This window comes from Halichoerus grypus, chromosome 5, assembly GCF_964656455.1.
Source record: "Halichoerus grypus chromosome 5, mHalGry1.hap1.1, whole genome shotgun sequence".
NCBI classification, from domain to species: domain Eukaryota; kingdom Metazoa; phylum Chordata; class Mammalia; order Carnivora; family Phocidae; genus Halichoerus; species Halichoerus grypus.
Window position 1 is genome coordinate 123,482,564 of NC_135716.1, and position 17,001 is coordinate 123,499,564.

Here is a 17,001-nt window from a genome sequence, read left to right on the forward strand (position 1 = left end):
TGGGGCAATTGGATAATGGCTGAAAGAAGTTATATACTTGGTGTTGGAAGAATCTGACATTTTTCCTAAGCATTTCTCCAATCTCATTTTGAAATAAAAAGGAAGGCTGTCAACTGAAAGTAAAGACGGGAAAGAGGGTTAAAGCTTTGCAGACAGAGAAGAATGTACCTAATAGCCATCTAAGACAGAGATCAGCAAACTTTTGTCACAAAGAGCCAGATATTAACCGTTCTAGGTTTTGTGAATGATTCAGTGTCCGTCACAGCTACTCAACTCAATGTCTGTGTTGTCGTGTAAATGCAGTCACAGACAAGCCAAAACCAAATAAGCATGGCTGTGTTTCAATAAAATTTTATTTTCAAAATCAGGTAGAGTTGGTCTTGGCTCACAGGAAATAGTTTGCAGATCCCTGAAACAGGAGAGTGAAAAGCTAATGACCAGAGAAAGGCAGTTGACTTTGCAGGAAGCTCTAAAGGCTGACTTGAGGTCATAATCATAAATATGAAGTGGGACCAGTCAGGATGGAGTGCTTTTCCTCTAGCCATGTTTTAGGTGCTTGGGTACAGATGTGCTAGAGACAATGCTGAACAAGATACGAATCTTTTGTCCTCAGTTTCTGCCAAGATGTGGGCTGCTCTAAGTCATTTACCCTGCCCTCTGTATTCATTCCTATAATCTTGTGCTTTCTTGTGCATGCTTGGACATCATTCTCCATTGAGCTGCCTGAGGGATTTTCTTAATTCCTCCATTAGAGAGGCAGTCTCCTGCTCTCCACCTTTCAGTGTCTCGCACTGGATTTTCTGTCACATTGGAAGCATGACTGCCTAGGCCTTGCAGGGTCTGGGTCTCCCCTCCTTCCAGCATCACCTCCTAGCTCTTTGTTCTCTTGTTGTTACACTCTCCACACATCCCTTCTGTCTCAGTTTCTCAAATGTATCAAAGTTTATTCTGTCCTCAGGCTTGAAATACTCTTTCTCTGAACCTTCCCTGAATTCCCAGTCTTTTTTCAAGCTCTATTTTAAATGCCCCTCTTCTTGGAGGTGTTCCCTCAGCCTTGTGAATACTCCCCATCCCTTCTCACCAAACACACCCTCCTACCCACACAATAACCCATTATTTCTGTCCTAGGACTCTGCCCTTCCCCTTCACTGGATTCAATGTAATCTGTAATGATGAATTTATAGCTGATACCATGTGCTTAAGGTCTATATGGCCCACCAGATTACACATGCCATGAGGGCAGGATATATGTGTAATCTGTCCTACCAACACACGCCCTAGCCTAGCCCTTGGTATAGTAGATTCATGATCAGTATTGATGAATGAATTAAGGAATTCTCTCAGACCTCACACACGTTGGGGTTGAGAGGTGAGAAAGGACCTCCACTGCTCCTTTCCAACTATTACTCCTTGTATTATTCTGCTCAAGCTGCCATAATAAAATAGCCCACACTGGGTGGTTTAGACAACAGAAACTCATTTTCTCACAGTTCTGGAAGGTGGAGGTCCAAGCTCAAGGTGCCAGCAGGGTTCGCTTCTAGTGAGGAACCTCCCTTCGGTAGGTAGATGGTATCTTCTTGCTGTGTCCTCACATGACCTTTTCTCTGCACACACTCACAGAGAGTGAGCAAGCACTGGTATCTCTTCCTCTTCTTGTAGGAAAATCGGTCCTATAGGTAAGGGCCCCAAACTTAGACCTTATTTAACCTTACATCCTTAAAAGCTCTCTCTCCAATTACAGTCACATCAGAGGTTGGGCTGCAACATATGAATTTGGGGGGGACATGATTCAACCCAAACACCACCCACTCCTAGACTGGAGCAGGTTCTCCCCCCTTTGTTCCCACAGTGCCCTGCACTTCTATTACACACTGCATATTAACATCTGACTCCATGTCTTTCTCTCCCACTCAACACTTAACTTCAGAAGAGCGGTAATTGTACCTGTTTTGTTCAGCATCCTATCCTAGTTACATTGCACACTACCTGGCACATAGGAAGCCCCAAAACTACCTTTGGAATAAATGAATGAGTTTTGTCTTACAAAAAAAATCCTAATATTTTCTGTTCCAATTAATCGCAGACTTCTTGTGGAAAAAATAATCCTTAGAAGATTTTTACTTACTTTCTACAGGGAGAGATAATTTGAAGATAGAAAAAAATATATATTTAATTTAAAAATGAAAATGAAGAGGTTATAGTTTATGAAGCTTATGAGATAGACACCAAATACAATGTGTAAATCTTGTTTTGCTATCCCTTTGAACAAAATAATAAAACAGACTATTTGGGGACAATATAAAAAATATAAACACAGACTGGATATTGGAGGATATAAATAATTTTTAATTTTCTTAGTTCATGAAAATGGCACCATGATTGTTTTTTAAAATCCTTACTTATTAGAGATAAGGTACTAAAGTGTTTATGGTTAAAATATGATACCTAATATCTAGGATTTGTTTAAAATACTCAAGGAAGGGGGAAAAAAGTAGAGAAGAGAGGTAAAATGATATTTGTTGAAGCTCAGTGATAGTACTTGGGGATTCATCATACTATTCTTCCTATTTTTTATGTTTAAAATTTCCATAATAAAAAATTTTTAAAAAGAACACAGATGAAATGGAAAGAAGTGCTATGTACAAAGTTATTGACTTTTAAAATTCTCCATGCAAAATCAAAACTATGATCTTTTGGGGGATTAATTCAGTTATAGCGATGGAGTATAATGGCAACTGGCCAGAAAATAACTTTGTTCTTTCATTTAAACTCTCCAAGTCTCTGGCAACACAGCTTATCATACCTGTCAATTTTCAGTATCCTGGGGGCCAAAATGGAAGAATTTACATCTCGTATCAAAAATCAAATCGTGTTCTGAATATACAGAAAGGCAACTTGGAAATTTTTGAAAATACCATCAAGAGCAAATACATACAGTTTGAAAAATTATAGTGGTTTATATCGATTGTCAAAATTGCATGAAAGGCAGTAAAATCACCCCATTCGTTCTTGAAGTGCAATCTGTCTTGAAATCTGTCATAAAATAGAGGCGCTATGGAATTTACCCTGTTTGGTTTTCAAATGACTGAGGTATTGGCAGTAGTAATATTAAGATAGCAAGACATCGCCTTGTGACATCATATTGAGTCATTTTATATGATCATTATTTATATTTTGTAGATATGATATAGAAATGCTCAGAAACGCACTGCCCACAGAGCTCTCTTTCATTGCACTATAAGCATAATTATTAAAAAAATAAATTAATAGCCTAATGATGGAATAAAGGGAAAATAACTTTTATGGAGTATCCACTTTTTAATATTAACTATGCAAGGTGGTATTCACGCTTTCATTTAGTCATTTTATTTACATTATAATCTATCAAGTAGAAGTCATCCTAGGGCTAAATTGAGAACCAGAGTGTTTTCAGCAATTTTCCCCAGCACAGTTAATAGAAGAGCTCGGATTAAAGCCCAGATGTATGGGGTTCCAAACCTATTTGCTTAATCACTAGTGTACATTGTGTTACTACATTTATAAGACATCCATTGAGCCACGGGAGAAGTTATATATGCTCTGATGAAGGTTGCAGTTTGAGGTTTTAGAAATAGAAATTTGTGGGGGCACCTGTGTGGCTCAGTTGGTTAAGCGTCTGCCTTCGGCTCAGGTCATGATCCTGGAGTCCCTGGATCGAGCCCCACATTGGTCTCCCTGCTCAGCGGGGAGCCTGCTTCTCCCTCTGACCCTCTCCCCTCTCATGCTCTCTCTCTCTAATAAATAAATAAAATCTTTAAAAACAATAGAAATTTGGTCTAGAAATACTGGTTGTTCATGCAACCAGTATTACCTTGGCTGGTAATGTATCGATATAGGTTCGTCAGTTGTAACAAATGTAGCATATGGTACAGGATGTAAATAGTAGGGGAGATTGTGGGTATGAGGAAACAGGAAGTATGTGGAACTCTGTTCTTTCCAATCAATTTTGCTGTGAACCTAAAACTGCTCTAAAAACGGAAATAGTTTAATTTAAAAACTTCATCAACAGATTTTATCCCTAAAATATAAATATTCAATTGCTTAATTGATTTAATTTGATTTAATTAACTATTTGTGTATAGATATGGTCGATACATTAAAATATTCATCTTTTGAAAAGTTTAAGTAAACTAACATATATGTAAATTAAACATCTTTATAGTAAAAAAAGATTATTTCATTATCTTTTATTGGTGATCTTTTGTTTCAAAGATAAAAACAAATTTATTGTTCTTTCCAGCACAAAGAAACCACTAAAGGAAATCTTTTCACACCATTTTCAGCTTTCCTGTTACTTCCAAACATTCTATCCATACGAATCTGTGTAATTCAAAGCAAACCAATTATTTCAGTCTTTTCATATGCTTATATTTTAGAATCAGATCGGTGAACTGAACTGGTTATTGGGTATATTCAAAAACAGATCAAAGTTTCTAATAGATTTTCCAATGACGAAAATTTCTAGCAGGGTAGACCAAAGGCTAGATTGAATATAATTCTATGAAAAAATAAAATACAATACAATACAGTCAGTTTAAATAATAATGCATCTATTAAACTATAATGCATTAGAATGTAGTTCTATTTCAGGCTCCTTGTGGATTACTTAGAGGAAATAAAATCTGATTTAAGCCACTTTGTGGTTTTCAGGAATATGAGCATTATTGAGACTTTTAAAATATGGAAATTTTAAATGGGTAGACCTCATAGTAGCCCCTCCCCAGTTCCAAAATTTGCTATTTTTGTAGCCATTAGTTCATTTTTTTTTTTTTTTTTTTTTTGAACCAATGGCTTGAAGGTCTGTTTGCCATAACCCCTCACCTCCAGTGGAAATTACTGACCTGGGAGGAGAGGGGCAGAGTCATGACAGGGAAGGGAATAGAAACAAAATACTTGATTAATTTCTTCCCAGGCCATGCTTTCTTCCCATTTCTATGGTAGATGAAAGCAAGAATTGTGACTTTGTGTCTAAGCAGAACTAAATTTCAAATAGGTCACATCTCTTGTGATTTTCAGAGCAATATTGGAAACCACAAAGAATATATAAGTAAGTGCCAAGATTCCTGTTGCTGTGCTCAAACTCCAAAATCTGACTATTAGTAAGACATAAAAATAGAATCCTGGAAGATCTGATGTATATGATGTTTCAGTTATCTGTTAAAATTTAAAAATACATGTTTTTTATCCTTATATTTCTTCTAAGCCAAATAACCGTTTGATTTCCAGAATCAGTGTTGTCTCCGAGATGCACGATTTTTAAATTTTTCACTAAATATTTCATTCCACAGGTAAAACACTTTACTTTTCTTGTATCTTTGAAGATATGTGTGTATACAACGAACAATTGAGCATTATGATTATTATTCTTCAACTATCTTTTTAAAGTGCCATTGTGGGGAATGAGCACCTGCACTTCCCAAATTATTTTCCTTATCAACACAGCTAGCCCCAACTTGTTCTTCAATATCACAGTAATTTAACAGCTGAGCTGGCAGCAAGACATGGGCCAGAGCTACAATGAAAGTGAGACCCAAAGTCTTTTTAGTGAAGGCTAAAATGCTGTTTTTGCGTCTCACGGTGGTTTTGCAGCTGCCATTCATCTAATCCCAGCAGGATGCCTGTGACCGATACAGCAATTTTCTATTTTTATACACAATCGGAAACTTTTACAAACTAAATGGGACTTTCTGATAAAAAGCCAACAATTTAATCTTTCACCAATGGCTCACCCAGCACCTATGTGTGTTAATCAGAACAAGACAAAGTTCTTCTTTAACTTAAATAATAATTATTGTCTTAAGTCTAAAACAAGCATTGAGTAATTGTGGAGGATGTAAACCAAACAGAGATCTTAGGTTGTCAAGTTTTACTCCTTTTTCCACATATCCAGAATAATCTTGTTTGTTTGGTTTTTCACATTGATTTATACAACATTAACTCCACAAAGCAGGTATTTCCTAATGTTGGTATGTTGCCCACAACACATTGCTAAAAGAGATCCTGAAAACCAAGTTAAGTCCGAAGGCATCTGATGTGGCCACCTCTTGGCACATGAAATTGCTTCTAAGTAGAAAACTACTCAGAATCTCTTTAAACACAGTGATTTCAAATAAACAGTCTAGAGAGCAATGCTGATTCCAGAATAAATATCCACCTGCAAATGTATGCACTTATTCTGTCCCCAAATATTTTTGGTGAGTCATTAGACATGTTCTCCCATGGGTTTTAGTTTGAAGATTACAAAGGCCTTCTAAAAAAGCTCTATCATTGGGCTTGATATGTTACATTAGTTATCTATTGCTGCATCACCAATTACAGATATCAAAAGTCCACATTATGTCAATTTGCTTTTATGAAAGACTTACATTAGTACCTGTTGTTGCTAACCCAAAGAAATCCAAAGAGGATTTTTGCTTTTATGGAAAAAAAAATCAAAAATTGAAAGTAGCATTCCATGTTCTGTGTTGTGTTGTGTTGTGTTGTGTTGTGTTGTGTTGTGTTGTGTTTTGCAGCGGGCCGTTGCAGAGGCAAGGCACCTGGAGCAGCAGAGTGGCCCCACCAAGCATTCCATGTTCTGTGTTGCGTTGTGTTGTGTTGTGTTGTGCTGTGTTTTGCAGCGGGCCGTTGCAGAGGCAAGGCACCTGGAGCAGCAGAGTGGCCCCACCAAGCTCCTTCCCTAGGAACCACACTCAGCAGCTCAGCATGAAGACAAACTGAGGATTCTAGAGGGGAGGGGGGTGGGGGGATGGGTTAGCCTGGTGATGGGTATTAAAGAGGGCATGTTCTGCATGGAGCACTGGGTGTTATATGCAAGCAATGAATCATGGAACACTACATCAAAACCTAATGATGTAATGTATGGTGATTAACATAACATAAAAAAAAAAAAAAAAGACTCCATAGCTTTGAACTGGTCTGTGAACATTTGTGCTTTATCTCAATTGATGTTGTGAATTCATTAGGAAGATATGTCCTAAGGTATCAGAAGAACCTACTCGCTAAAGGTATCAGAGAGGTTATTTTTTAGGTCTGGAAATGCTCAAAAATGTTTCCATATCAATGAATGGCAATTACTTTTTCGCTTGATGCCATTTCATCTTACCAGAGTTCTTATAAAAATGCTCTATTTTCAGATGGCTGGAAAACCCAGATGGTAAAACTTGGTAACTTAAAACAGAAGACATTTATACTCAATTCTCATTATCTGTAGTAGGTGTGCCCTATAAAGTCACTGCAAAAATGGAATAATTGAATACTGAGCCATTGCTCCTAGGGGGAAACTCTGGCTTAGGCTCCTGTGAGCTTCTGGTCACAACCTTTTCAAAAACCAATCAATGCATAACTTTGTTTTATGTGTGTTACTGCTTAAAAGCACCTTACTTACTTGATAAATATAGTTGATTAATTAACACTAAATTCACGGCCAACAGCACTATAACTCATGCCTGAACAAAGCTTATCTAACTTGTATTTTCTCCATAAGGCATATCATAGCCTTCTTGTGTGCAAAAACATTAGAAAGCCCTTCAACATCATGCTTGGGGCCATTTTAAACAGTGAAATCACCACCAAAAAAGCACAAAAATGCAGAAAATAGAGCACCAAATAGACCGTGAAAAAGACACTTGTTTACAATATGAGAGCCGATGCAGGATGGCAGAGCTCAGCTGGGGACAGGGACATGGACATTGGGCCACTCACATTTTTCACTGCTCTGTGCATATCTGTAAATGACTGTAAACATGTCATGAGTATTGATCTTGGGGTTACAAATGTAGTTTAGCAAGTAGGCAAATTTGCAAATACACAATCTATGAATAATGATAGATTATATTTTTGCAGTCTCTGAAAGACAGGAATCTGGGAGCAGCTTAGCGAATTCTTACTCATTCTACAGAATTGAGTTTATGATACCTCCCCTTAGAAGCCTTTCCTAATTAAGACTGAGTTAAGTCACCTCCTCTTAGTTCTTTCTGCCTGTTTTTATCACATTGCTTATTAGAGTAAACCATAATGTCATAGTAACTTGTCTTTCTCAATACTCAATTGTAAGCTCCTTTAGGGCAGGAACTATGTCTTATTCATCATTATGTTTCCAGTACCTTACACAAGAGTTATCTTAGGGGCAATTATTCCAAAATGGCTCAATAAATTAATTAATCTAGTTTTACCTAATAGTGCAAGTAATGTCAACATGAACGTACCAAAGTACCTCTCAATTGCAAAGAAATATTGTATATTTAAATTTTAGTTATTAATGAAATTAACACTTACTTTGCTTCTTCAAGTATTAGTTCTGCAGACTAATTTGCACCAAGAAATTTAAAAATATTGTACAAGTATTAATGGATTGAGATAGCTGAAAAAGAGAAAAGCTGGTAATACAGCAAATGATCATGTTAATTTAAAATTAGGCAAATTTGGGACTGCTAAAAAATTTACTCAAGTTACTGTCAAAGGCTGGAAGGACTTCTACCCTCCTTGAAAGCTAACAAGTTAGCCTGCTATATTTCATGGAGAAAGAACACAGATTAACAACAGCAGGAATGAAAAGGAGGAAGTAATTAGAAATACTAAAATTATTAAAATGATTATAAGAGAATATTTTTAGCAACTTTATGCCAATGAATTTGATAACTTAGATGAAATGGACAATTTCATCTTACACAAAAAGAAATAGAAAATGTGAGAGACCCATACCTATTAAGGAAATTAATATCAAATTTTTCCCACAAAGAACTGCAGACTCAGTTTCACTGTTGAATTCTACCAAGCATTTAGGAAAGAAATAATACCTATCATACACAAACTTTCAGAAATTAGTAAAAGAGAGAACATTTTCCAATCCATTTTATAAAACCAGAATAAGCCTACGGTTAAAGTATTACAAGAAAAAAATATAGGCCAGGTGCCTGGGTGGCTCAGTTGTTAAGCGACTGCCTTCGGCTCAGGTCATGATCCCAGAGTCCTGGGATCGGGCCCCACAAGGGGCTCCCTGCTCCGCGGGAGGCCTGCTCTCCCTCTCCCACTCCGGCTGCTTGTGTTCCTGCTCTCGCTGTGTCTCTCTCTGTCAAATAAATAAATAAAATCTTAAAAAAAAGAAAAGAAAAAAATACATGCCAATATCTCTAATAAATGCAGATGACAAAATCCATTAACAAAATATTAATGAATCCAATCTATCCCTACATTAAAAGGATAGTATGTTATGGTCAAATACAATTTATTCCAGAAATTTAGGTTAGTATATCATTCAAAAATCAATGTAACTCAATCCATTATCAGAATAAAAGAGGAAAGAGGAGGTCACATGACTTTCTCAAGAAAGGTAAAAAGAATTTGGCAAAATTCTACACCCATTCATGATTTAAAAAAAAAAAAAAAACTACTCAAACTAAGAATAGAAGAAAACTTCCTTAATCCAAGGAGGGGTATTTATGAAAAGCCTAATATTAACATCATATTTAATAATGAAATACTAAGCCCTTTTCCTCAAAGATAGGGAAAAGGCTGAGATATTGTCTCACCACTTCTATTCAGCACTGTATTGGATGTCTTAGCCAGTGCAATAAAGTAAAAATGTTTAAGAATAAATAAAAGACATAAAAACTAGAAATAAGTAAGAACTGTCATTATTTGAAAATTTCATGATTATGTACATATGAAACTCTATAATAGAGTCTACAAAAAAATGACTAGAACTAATAAAGGAATTGATCAAGCTCACAGGATTCAAAATAAATATATAAAAATGATTTGCATTCCTATCTACTAGCAATAAACAACCCCACTAAAGTAACATAAAAAGTATTATAACTAAATCAAGTGAAAGATAGATGTGACCTGTATACTGAAAAATAGAAAACACATTGTTTAAAGAAATTAATGACGACCCAAAAGGATAGATTTGCCATTTTATGAATGGGAAGGTTCAGTAGTTTAGAGATGTTCATTCTCTCTAAATTGCCCTATGGATTCAATAAAATCCCAACAGGTTTTCTGGTAGAAATTGGTAAGAACATTCTAAAATTCATATGGAAATGTAAAGAATCTAGAAAATCCTCCTGAAAAAAGTGAAAGAGTTGAAGGAATTATACAAACTGATTTCAAACCTTACACTAACTGGTATCAGTGTAAGATCCATGCACAGAACAGAGTCCAAAAACAGACTCATTTGCTGAATAAATTGGCCAATTGCCAAATCAATTGGGAAATAAAAGGTTTTTTTTTTTGACAAATGTTGGTTAAAATACCTATATGAAATATGATCATTTGTGATCAGGGAAATACAAATTAAAATGAAAACCACAGATATCTGTTCACATCTACAAGAATGGCAAATAAACAAGATATACTAAATACAGCACAGAATGTGGAACAGTTGAAACTCTCATACAGTGCTGTTGAGAGTGGAAAATGGAAAACGCTTTGGAGAAATATTTGCCAGTTTCTTATGAAAACTAAGCATACATCTACTCTACAGCTCAGCAATCCCATTCTTTGATATTAACATAAAATAAAAATACATATCTGCAAGAAGCTTTGTATAAGAATATCACAGTTTCACTCACACTAGCCAAAACTGGGAAACAACCCATGAGCCTGACAATAGGAGAATGGACAAATTGGGATAGTTTCATACAATGGAATACGACTCAGCAATGTAAAAGAATGAGCTACCAATACACGCAACTTTCTCAAAAATATTTTGTTATAATGAAAAGCCCAGACACAGAAGAATGCATTCAGCATGATACCATTTATACACAGTATGAGGATTCACAAAACCAATCGATGATAATAGAATTCATAAAATCATTGCCTAGAGGAGAGTTGAAATCAACTGGAAAGGGACATGAGGGAATTTTCTGACATAACGAAAATGTTCTAGATATTATTTTGTGCTGTGATTGCACCAGTGCTTGAAATAGTCAAAACACGTCAAATTGAACATTTAATATTTGTGCATTTTATTGCATGCCAGTTATGAATCAGTATTAAAAACACTGAATTCACTTTATCCCTGAACCTGATTTTACTCTATCATTTTGTTTTGTGTTAAATGAGAGCACAAACAGTTGCTTCAGCCAAAAACCTAGGAATTTTCTTTGAACCTACCCTCTACAGACTATTTCCTGTCATCAAATCTTCTTGAATCTATCTTATAAATACTTCTCAACTTCATCTACAGCTTTCCATCAGACTGCCAGCACCTTTTCCCACCATGTATCATCACAATGTATTTGGACTAACTGGTCCCTATGCCTCCACTTTTGCATTCTGATATACTTGATACAATTTATATAGGGCAATATTTCATAAGTATGAATGTATTGAAACATTTAAGATTTCCACATTGATCTTATAAAAAGTAACAAATATTTCATACTGTGCATATTTCCTACAAAGTCCTACAAAGCTAGAGACTAAATTTGTCTCTAATACTTCTATGAAGAACAAGCAATAACCTATCCTCACAGATACATAACAAAAAATAATACTAACAATTTATTGACTCTCAAAATTTTGTCAGGAGTTGTACTAGGTGGTTATACACATAATCTCTAATTTCATCAATCTCCAATGAAGAAATAGAAAATGTAGACACATTAGTAACTTCCAGAAGATTAAGTTTATGTGTAGTGAACCTGGAATTTAAATTCAGGTTTTTCAGGCTCCAAAGTCTGTCTGCTGAATTTCAATGATATTACTGGGAATTGTATTTGTGGATCTTTGGCTGCATATAGCTGTGATTTAAATGGCTGAGTATGATAATTACAGGAGCTTTAATAGCTGGATCAATACCAACTATTTTTCTTATAATTCTTAGTGATTGGCTCCCAGTAAATAACATTTGCATGGGAACTCCACAATAATGGGGTCTCCATGTGTATCAATTTATGTGTTCCCCTTTGTAAATCATCATAACAATAGAAATGACATGGGAAAGTTGCCAAAAAGCAGCCGAGTCCACATAATTTATTAGAAGACCACAAAGGAGTATTTTCTAAAGTCAAGGAAGTATGAAAATCATTCTAATGGTCAATTTCTGGGAAAACAATGGGACGGGAAGTCCTTGAAATATTTTCAAAACCCTAAATGAGAACATAGCCTTTTGAGATCATTGGCAGACATGCTTATGTGATTCTTCAATTCCATATACTCTGCAACAGCATTTAACCCCCACTTCAACAAAAAGAAATAGAAAACAGACCACAGAAACAACAGTAATGTATTGATACCCATACTAGGAACTTGAGAGACATTTAGAAGGACATGCCTAAGGAAAAAACAATCACCACTGAGCACTAAAAGTATAAAGAACATTTCTATTTTTTCTTAAGTTTTTTATTTTAATTCCAGTATAATTAACATACAGATCTCTGTGTCATATTAGTTTCAGGTGTACAATATAGTTATTCAACAATTCCATACATTACTCAGTGCTCATCATGATAAGTGTGCTCTTAATTCCCTTCACCTCTTTCACCTATCCCCCCCAGCCACCTCCCCTCTGATAACCATCAGCTTGTTCTCTATATTTAAGTCTGTTTCTTGGTTTGTCTCTCTCTCTCTTTCTCTCTTTTTTTTCTTTTGTTCATTTGTTTTGTTTCTTAAATTCCACAAATAAGTGAAATCATATGGTATCTGTCTTTCTCTGGGTGACATATTTCACTTAGCATTATACTCTCTAGCCCACCCATGTCATTGCAAATGGCAAGACTTCATTCTTTTTTATGGCTGAGTAATACTCAATTTCATATATATATACATATGTATCGCATCTTCTTTATCCATTTATCTATCAATTGATACTTGTACTGCTTCTGTAATTTGGCTATTGAAATAATGCTGCAACAAACGTAAGGATGCATACACCTTCCAAATTAGTGTTTTTGTATTCTTTAGGTAAATACCCAGTAGTGCAATTACTGGATCATAGGGTAGTTCTATTTTAAATTTTTTGAGGAACCTCCACACTGTTTTTCACAGTGGCTGCACCAGTTTGCATTCCCACCAACAGTGCGCAAGAGTTCCTTTTTCTCCACATCCTTGCCAACATTTGTTTTTTGTGTTTTTGATTTTAGCCATTCTCACAGGTGTGAGGTGATAGCTCATTGTGGTTTTGATTTGTATTTCTCTGATGATGAGTGATGTAGAGCATCTTTTCATGTGTCTGTTATCCATCTTTATGTCTTCTTTGGAGAAATGTCTGTTCATGTCTTGTGTCCATTTTTAATTGAACTATTTGTATTTTGGAAGTTTAGTTGTATAAGTTCTTTATATATTTTGGATACTAACCCCTATCATATAGGCCATTTGCAAATATCCTTTTAATAGGTTGTCTTTTAGTTTTGTTGATTGTTTCCTTCATTGTGCAGAAGCTTTTTATTTTGATGTAGTCCCAAAAGATTAGTTTTGCTTTTATTTCCTTTGCCTCAGGAGACATATCAAGAAAAAAATTGGTAGAATAAGTGTCAGAGAAATTACTGCCTGTACTCTCCTCTAGGATGGATTTTTATGGTTTCAGGCCTAACATTTAGGTCTTCAATTCATTTTGAGTTTGTTTTGTATATGGTATAAGACAATGGTACAGTTTTCCCAACACTGTTTGTTGAAGAGACTGTCTTTTTTTTCCCATTGCATATTCTTGCCTCTTCTGTTGAAGATTAATTGACCCTATAATCATGGGTTTGTTTCTGGGCTTTCTGTCCTGTTGCATTGATCTATGTGTCTATTTTTGTGCCAGTACCATACTGTTTAGATTACTGCAGCTTTGTAGTATAACCTGAAATCTGTAACTGTGATACCTCCCACTTTGTTTTTCTTTTTCAAGATTGTTTTGGCTATTCGGGGTTTTTTGTGGTTCCCCAAAATTTTAGGAGTATTTGTTCTAATTCTGTGAAAAATGCTATTGGTATTTTGTTAGGGATTGCATTAAATCTGTAGATTACTTAAAATGTACAGAAATTTTAGAAATATCTGTTTTTCCAGTTCATGAGGATGGAATCTTTCCATTTGTGCCATCTCAAATTTCTTTCATCAATGTTTTATAGTTTTCGGAGTAAGGTCTTTCGCCTCCTTGGTTAAGGTTATTCCTCAGTGTTTTATTATTTTTGGTACAATTGTAAATGGGATTGTTTTCATAGTTTCTCTTTCTGTTGCTTCATTATTAGTGTATAGAAATGCAATGGATTTCTGTACATTGATTTTTTTATCCCATGAACTTACTGAATTCATTTATCAGTTCTGATAGCTTCTTGGTGGAGTCTTTCGAGTTTTCTATGTATAATATCATGTCATCTACAAATAGTGAAAGTTTTGCTTCTAAAGAACATTTCTATTTTTTTAGAATGTGCCAAGAGTAAGCAATTTTATAGTACTATTCAAATACATCTCAGTCATTCAGGGCTGGGGGGGCTCACTTCTTTTTCTTATTTATGCTTTACTATAAATCTTGTGGAAAGTGACAGTGTAAGAAGGAAGAAGGTGGATATGACTTGGCTTAAGATGAGTTGTTGCATTTCATGTCATAGCCAAGAGAAAATAATAAAGCAGAAGACACTGAGGTGTATAGGATACTGTTAACAAAGAGATGACTCAATGGGTTCATGTATAAACCTTGGAAAGAAGTTTAAAATGTAATGTATGTAAAAATATATCAGTTGATACATTCTCACTTTGGCAGACATATAGCCTATGATTATTGCATTTCAACAGGTCTTGCATAGTAGATATTTTGGAGGAAACAATCACAATGAATCAATGGATATCAACTGGCACTTAGTTCCTAACTAAATTCTTACTTTTATAGTACAATAAGCTGTATTATTAGAGTCTCATTTTGATTACCAGTAAAAGTACTCTTCAAAGGGTTTTGTCACAGAAATGGAGAAATATAAACTTTTTTTTTCAGAAAAGCTGTAATGTAAGTGAATATTATACTTCGCTCCAATATAAGGGTCTATTTCAGACTAAAGAAACAATAGATCAGAATTCACCAGTGCGTTGCACTATGGAAACATATTTCATTAACAGAATGTAAATATGTCTTATATTTGCACTAAAGATGGTTTCATGAAGCTAGAGTCAGTTTCTCTATAAGGTGTAAGTGTGCCAATTTGTAACAAAATGCTCATATCCAGAGTCAAAGTTTTCATCAGACTTGAACTATATGGTCTGTTATGGACTGAATGTTTGTATCCCCCTAAAATTCATATGTTGAAGGCCTAACCCCCAATGTGGCTATATTTAGAGACAGGGCTTCTAAGGAAGTAATTTAGGTTAAATGAGGGCATAAAGGTGAGTCCCTGATTCCATAGAATTTTTGTCCTTATACTAAGAGACACCAGAGTTCACTCACACTCTCTTTCTCTCCCTCTCTGTCTGTCTCTCTCTCTCTCTGTCTCTGTCTCTCCCCCCACCTTCCCTGCACACCAAGGAAAGGCGATAGGAGAACATAGCGAGAGGGAGGTGTCCACAAGCCAAGACACCTTCACCAGACACCAAATTTGCAGGCACCTTGATCTTGGACTTTCCAGCCTCCAGAATGTTGAGAAAATGAATTTCTGTTCTTTAAACCAATCAGTCTGTATTTTGTTATAGCAGCCCTAACTGACTAATACATTGTCTCTTCCATTTCAAGGTGCCATAGCATTACATATGCAAAAGAAATACACATATCTTTTCTCTAAGAAAAGTCATAAGAAATTGTTTAGTGATGTTAAGTCTTTGAAAAGCATCTGTTTATTGTTTATATTTAGTCAAGGTAATTATGAATATAAGAACTTCTTCAAAAGAATTTCAAATAATTGCAATTGAGCATGAAAACGTCACCTCAAAAGAGATGCCTGCATATGTAGTCTTCCTGAATTTAATAGCCAGAATGCATCATTTCATTATATCAACATGTTTTCCATTGGTAAATATTTTCTCTTCATCATGCATAACTACTAGGTACTAATGAAGGCTAAGGGACTGGCATGAAAGCCTAAACGTATCTACATCTGAGTAAGGCTATTGGTAAAAACCAATTTATTTTTTCAAAGAAGGCACTACCTTCTGGAAATAACCAGAAGAAATGTTGATAATTGATTATTGTTCTTACACAAATCTGAGAAGTACCCTGCAATTATGAAATTGTTTTCCATAAGAACCTCAGCAAACTACACAAAATACATTTAACTTGAATAACAAGAATTTTTTTTTAATTAAAGCACCTCTAGGACACTTACAGTGAGGTATATTTGAAATGAACTGAGTTGATACGAATTAAATTCAATATCGTATTTCTTCCCATAAAAATGTAAGATACAGAGATAGCAAGTTATTTACCAAGTATGGTAATTAGGTAGTGCTTGTCATCTAATAAATACCCTCCTAAACCAAATATTTTTTAAGTATTGTTTTTTTATTTTAACATAATACATTTTCAAAACCAGGAAGTTGAAGTTGGTACAATACTATTAACTCAGGTACAGATCACATTTGATCAGTTTTTATAACAAGCACAGATTTTTTTATAACTTTATTAAAGTATAATTAATACACAAAAACCTGCACATATTTAATGTATACAATGTGATGAGTTTGGACATACGTCTGCACCTATGATACTATCACAAAAATATGGAACGTTTCACGAATTTGCATGTCATCCTTGTGCAGGGGCCATGCTAATCTCTGTATCGTTGCAATTTTAGTATATGTGCTGCTGAAGCAAGCACTATAAACCAAATATTTAGTTTTTAATCCCCAAAACTAAGGCATACTTACCTTAAGTAGTACCAGAGGGATTATAAGGACAGTGATCAATTACAAGTAATCTTTTTTTTTTTAAAGATTTTATTTATTTATTCACGAGAGAGAGAGAGAGAGAGGCAGAGGGAGAAGCAGGCTCCCAAGGAGCAAGGAGCCCAATGCGGAACTCGATCCCAGAACCCTGGGATCATGACCTGAGCC

The 17,001-nt window shown here is 35.2% G+C and overlaps 1 non-coding gene across 1 annotated transcript; it reads right to left on the bottom strand.

The window, feature by feature from the left end:
- Window positions 1-16,662: 16,662 nt before the first annotated feature.
- Window positions 16,663-16,766, bottom strand: LOC118549158 (U6 spliceosomal RNA). Its single transcript, XR_004923944.1, has one exon. It is a non-coding gene; the product is annotated as a U6 spliceosomal RNA (small nuclear RNA).
- Between the last annotated feature and the right edge of the window lie 235 nt (window positions 16,767-17,001).